The sequence below is a fragment of the Enhydra lutris genome, unplaced genomic scaffold, assembly GCF_002288905.1.
Source record: "Enhydra lutris kenyoni isolate GAN:26980312 unplaced genomic scaffold, ASM228890v2 scaffoldscaffold55, whole genome shotgun sequence".
NCBI lineage: Eukaryota > Metazoa > Chordata > Mammalia > Carnivora > Mustelidae > Enhydra > Enhydra lutris.
In genome coordinates, this window is record NW_019154139.1 from 15,807,319 (window position 1) to 15,813,318 (window position 6,000).

General features: G+C 44.6%; 1 protein-coding gene across 1 annotated transcript in view; it reads right to left on the reverse strand.

Moving 5' to 3' along the window:
• LOC111157663 (RNA polymerase III subunit B) overlaps positions 1-6,000 on the reverse strand; it is a 105,763-nt gene that overhangs the window by 22,874 nt on the left and 76,889 nt on the right. The gene's annotated exons all lie outside the window — the stretch shown is intronic.

Here is a 6,000-nt window from a genome sequence, read left to right on the forward strand (position 1 = left end):
ACTCAGCATCTCCCTGAGCCTCATGGTTCAGGTTCTACAGAGTAGGAGTAACGATACCAATTAGATTAAGGACAGAAGGAAAATGCTTGAAACCTACTAATGCAGAAGGTAAAAAGTGCTACAAATTTTCATGCACATGAAGTCCACATTTTATCTGCAGCCTTCACCCCTCCCTGGAGCTCCAGACTCTATATCCAAGTGTGCACCTAACATCTTTACTTGGAGTCTCCTGGGGTTCTCTCAGACCTGAGGTCCCAAATACTCAACCCCTGCCCCTGCCCAACTCCCAACACCCCCTCCCCAGTCCGCCGCCGCTTGGTAAATGCAGCAGCAGCTGCTCAGGCCTCGTCATCACCTTCAGCTCCTGCCCTTCCTCGCCCAACACCTCAGCCACCAGCAAGTCCTGCTGGCCGGGCCTCCAGAGCACCGCCCGAGGGCATCACTTGCCCCCACTCTGGCAGTGCTCCTCCTGAGCACACACTCCCATTCCAGGAGAGGACAGACCCTGTCAGTCCTGCTGACCTCTGCATTTCCCGTACCCAGAAGAGTGCCTGTCTGGGACAATGTGAAAGCACGATCAATGAACGAGCTAATGACATCAGCACCTGAGATGATCCTCTATCACCTCAAGTTCAATGAGACAAAGCTGCTCTGTGACTGGTGCCATCACTTACCAAGCTTAAAGCCAGGCCCAGGGGCTTCTTCCTGTTTGTCCCTGCAGGTCAACAAGCCCCGTGACTCGCCCACCCATTTCCCAGGCCCCGCTGCATCCACCTCACCCAGTCTCGAGCCTTCCTTTCCTGCCTGCTCTGCAAGGGACCTGGGACAGGCCTAACAGCAGCCGCTCACCTTTCCTGGCTGCTGGTTGTGCACCAGACACTGGCTTTGCTGCTCTACACACATCGATTCCGTCAATCCCAGTGACAACTCCTAGGCAACTGTCCCCATTTCAAAGACGGGGGGACCAAGGCATAAAGAGACAAAACAGCTCGTTTGATTAGGGCTCAAGACCTCTACCTCTTTGCCCCACTTTTTCCCAACCGGAAGGCCTTCTTTAAATGCTGAACAGAGGGCGGCCATGCAGAAAAGGGGAAGGCATCCATTCAGGACCCACACAGCTCAGGGCAGGATGACGGCTGTACGCTCCAGAGCAGCGCACTCGGGCTCCACAGAACCATCAGAATGGGAGCACCACAGAGCAGCTGCCTTGGAAAGCAGGAGGGGCTTCCCCTCACCGGCACACACAAAGTGGAAAACCACCTGCCAAAGATAAGCTAAAAGAATTCTTATTCCAGGAAGATGGACCCAGACCAGACTTCTAAAAGGTCTTTTCAAACTCCAAGATTTTATTCCTACCCACAAATAACTCCCACCTGCTCTCACTACTGGTCTTCCTCATGGCATTTAGCCTGTGGCCACATGTGACCCTTTGTACTCCTCTTGCTGCTTCAGGGGCAGAGACAACTCTTGATGGGCCTTAACAGAGGCGGCATGTCCCTTCTAGCTCCTATGAGCCCAGCAGAGTTTTGAGCCCACAGTGGTGACTGAAATATGACAAAACAGATTTCTGTGGGACTGTCAAGACACATTCCCATCGGTGCCCGGGGTGGGCATGCATACTTAGTGACTCAGCTGGAAAAGCCCAGGGAGCTTGTGATTTTAGTTATGCCTGGGGAGCTGGAGCCTTGGGTGGTGAGGCTCCGACACCAGTCTAGACAACGATGACCCATCCCACTTCTGATAATTATGAGGAAGAATAAGTTGCACTAATTTGGGGAAGATGATTTTGGCTTATTGTGTCTGTACATTTAAGATACTCTACTTAATAAATTATTCCACAAACACAGTCACGGGAAACCACATTATAGGCAAAGTGCTGTGCTGGGTGCTTTGGAAGTAAAATAAATTAGTAGGGTGTGTTTCCTATCCTCGGTGAACCTAAAATGTACTTACCTGAGTTAGCCAACAGGGTATTCTGGATATTTAACCACATATAAAATTATTTTAACAGAAACACAATGACAATCAGACGCGAAAACACACAGAAGGGGAAGACTCAAGGAATACAGACAATTAGGAACAGAAGAAAGCTGAAAAGAAAAAAAAAACAAAAAACTAAAACTAAAAATGAAAATAATGCTAAAAATATATACTCACTGCTATAAAAAAGACTAAAAATTAAACTTAAAATTTTTACTAGAAATTAAAATAGGTTAAAAAAATCTGGAAACTAGGGGCGCCTGAGTGGCTCAGTGGGTTAAAGCCTCTGCCTTCGGCTCAGGTCATGACCCCAGGGTCCTGGGATGGAGCCCCACATTGGGCTCTCTGCTCAGCAGGGAGCCTGCTTCCTCCTCTTTCTCTGCCTCTCTGCCTACGTGTGATCTCCCTCTGTCAAACAAATAAATAAAATCTTTAAAAAAAAAAAATCTGGAAACTAAAATTCAAATCTCCTACAAAGAAAATCAAGAAGATAAGGAAATAGACAATGAGGAACATGATGAAGGGAGATTATCAACAAAATAAGAGAATGTCCAAAAATGGAAAGACCCTGAACTTCCAGAAAGGGTACCTGATTTCCTAGGACAAGAAATGAAAATTTTAGAATTCCCAGAACAGAAGAAGGATAGTAAAAGCTTTGTGGGGAGGGGGAGGCAAGTGAGGAGGGGGAAGGAAGGGAAAGAGAGTGAAACAGGGTGCACATACACACAGATCAGGAAAAATAATGTAACATGGAATCCAGATGATAATGCAGCAATGTCATTAGAATCTTAGAGTAAAGAATTTTTTAATCTAGAATTCTAAAACCAACCAGAATATAAATCAAGTATGAGGGCAGAACATGTTCCGATATACACGATCTTAAAAAAAAAAACAAAAAACTTCTAGTGCATCCTTTCTCAAGCAATTGAATGAACAGACTATTCCACTGTGGTGGAAGGGTGGGAGTGGGGATGACATGGGATGAGTCAAGCACAAGGGGTTCAAATGGGAATTCCATAAATGACTACCACTGAGCACATCTAGTGTGTCTTATGGAATGTGTCCCCCACCTTCAGATTCCTATGTTGAAGTCCTAACCCCCAGGAGACCTCCGAATGTGACCCTATTTGGAGACAGGGTCTTTAAAGAGGATATTAAGGCTAAATGAGGTCATGGGGTGGGCCTTAATCCAATATGGCTGTGTCCCTGTAAGAAGAGGGAGAGCCATCAGGGTTCAGGCACGCAGAGAAAAGACTGTGTGAGGACACAGGGACCACTTGGCTGCCTGCAAGCCACAGAAGGAGGTAGAGAAGAAGCCAAACCTGCCACGGCCTTGACCTCGGACTTCAGGCTCCAGAACTGTGAGAAAATAAATTTCTGTTAAGTCCTCAGTCTGTGGTATTTGGTTAGAGCAAACGAACGCAGAGTACTTTCTAACCTTTCTTGAAAACATTTCTGGGGCACATAGATGAGGCCTCTCAGGACCCCTGCTGAGCCAGGCTCCGCTCCCCCTGGCCTGTGGGGATCCATTCTGAATACACTGACTGGGAAGCTGGGGCTTAGAGGAAAACCACTGCAGTGTGGAGCAGGAAGAACGGGGCGCTGAACAGGGTGGCTTCTGGTGGAGGGGAGAGGGAAATGGTCCTAGCAGACGAGTGGTCGTGTGGGAAATTCTGTTGAAAGGCTGTTGATGGTATGAAACACGGTAACGGGAATAAGAAAATGGAGCAAATTTTAAAAACAAGGTAATTATTAACTTCTGAAAAAGTACAGTTACACAATAGAGAAAACACACTCAACTAACTACTTGGTTTGGGGGTGAACAATATTTATGTGATCATAATAATGCAATTTAAATAATTAAATAACCCCAAATTATGATACATCTGTGCAGGGAATGGAGGTGGGTAGTAAGAAAGAGAGGCAGTGAAATGCTCGCTCCTCCTGTCTCCCATAACAGAAAATCAATATGTCATCTCTAAAATGGATGAATGAAGATACAGCTGCTTAAAAATACTATTTTGAAATACGAAGGTAAAAATAAGAAGAAATTGCTTCTGGGAACCAGAACTGGAGAAATGGCAGGGACTGATGTTTTTCAGTTCAAACCCCCCTTTCTGTACTATTTGACCTTTTAAACCAGTGCATTTATTATCTGATTAAAAACCCATACTTAAACAAAAACTATGCTTAGGTACAGGTCCTACATCATCCTTCCATCACTTTCTTAAGGCTTACGCTACCTGTTTTTTGTTTGCCAGTTTTCCCCCCATCTTTTCAATAAATCTGATGAAGCTGTAAGAGAAGGGGGTATCAAGGGAAATCGAGGCTAATCAGGTTTTCATCCTTGGATTAAAAGCCATCTGGAAAAGAAAACTAGTGAGATAAACTCCTCACTACAAGTGAAAGGTCACCTAACCCCAAGAGGGCTTCTTTCCGTTTCGTGGAGAAGTACAAAATCAAGTCCCACTAAGGTTGAACCGATCTCCAAAATCTGCTGTGTCACATCATTGCAGACTGGAAACCACTTCTGTCAATGAACATTATCCTTATCATACTAATAGTCTGACAAATGTTAGAGCACAAAAACCTGCTGACATTTTACCTGTACCTGTACAGGTCTGTGTTTACAGCAGCTTACTAACAAGTGTGTTTCTCATTTTCAAAAGTACTGTTTCGTCTACACTATACACATGCATGCTCACACATTATCTATAGATGAAAACCTGAGTAAAATCAGTCCATCAAGAGGACCACATCTGTCCCCTTTCATTTCTTCAATTTACGCATATATTCAACCATTATCAACTACCTATCAGGTATCCTCATGAGAAAGGCTCTATCAGGCTTCATTAAAATACAAGCATATGATCCCTGTCCTCAAGTTTAGTGAAGTTACAGAACAGAGTGGATAATCACTGAAATCTTTGCCAGCCTTCCACTCTTTGCGTAATACTCCAGTGGAATAAAACATGAGGATTTGGGATATGTGAAGTTTGTAAACAGTTTCAGAATGGAAACTTTCTCTTACAGGGTGCATTCTTGTAAATTTTCCAGTGCCAACATGTTATACGAAGAGTACCAAACTTTGCCCTTATCCAGGGAACAGGTCAAGTGAAATAGAGTCTGTGAACAGGATTATGGAGTAACTTAGGAGCGCACGTCAGAAACTGTCTAGACCTAGAGAAAGGGAGAAATAGTTTCAATACAGAGAATTTGTTTTTCACTGGCTAGCAGTAGAAAACACTAGAATCTCAAGAAATGTTTACAAACACTGAAAAGGTATGAAGAGTTAGCATCTTAGGGAATTGTATGAAGTAGAAGCGTCAAATTCACATGAATAAAATGAGTTTTTTTTAATAAGATACTGACAGGCCAAAACAATCTTGTGTCTGTCATCTGAACTAAAAATGTTTTTGATGAAACAGTTATCTTGGTCTGGAACAGTTTCACTGATGGAAGGAATGACAACTAAGGCTGGATTCATTTGACTAAACAAACTGTCATATACACTTGCTTAGCAAATAAAAGTTGAAATCAGCAAGAACATAAAATGCAATAATCTTCGGACCTATCAATTAAAAACAAGAAGACATCGCACTAGGAATTTCCCAGTGAAGAGGAGAGCAGAAGGCATGACAAGCAGCGTCCGTGATCTAGTGATCGCTGCTCTCTTCTTGAGCACCTACTGTGTTCCCGGCACAACACTAATTGCTTGCCACTCAGCACAGCACAGCTTTCAGGAAGGAGTGTGGACTCTGGAGACGGACGGCGAGGGCTCAAAAACCACATCTACCACCGACTGGGGACACCAGGCAAGCGAGTCACGTCACTGCACCTCTACTATGCAGAAGAAAACAGCACCGACTTCCCAGGATTGGGTGAGAAGGCACTCACCCGAGTGAGTCAGTACATGGAAAGTGTGGAGAACATTGCCAGGCACACAGTCAGTGCCACAAAAGTGTTAGTTGCTCCTGTGGTTCTTCAACGAGGTAAGCGGCAGACACGCCACCGTTCAAC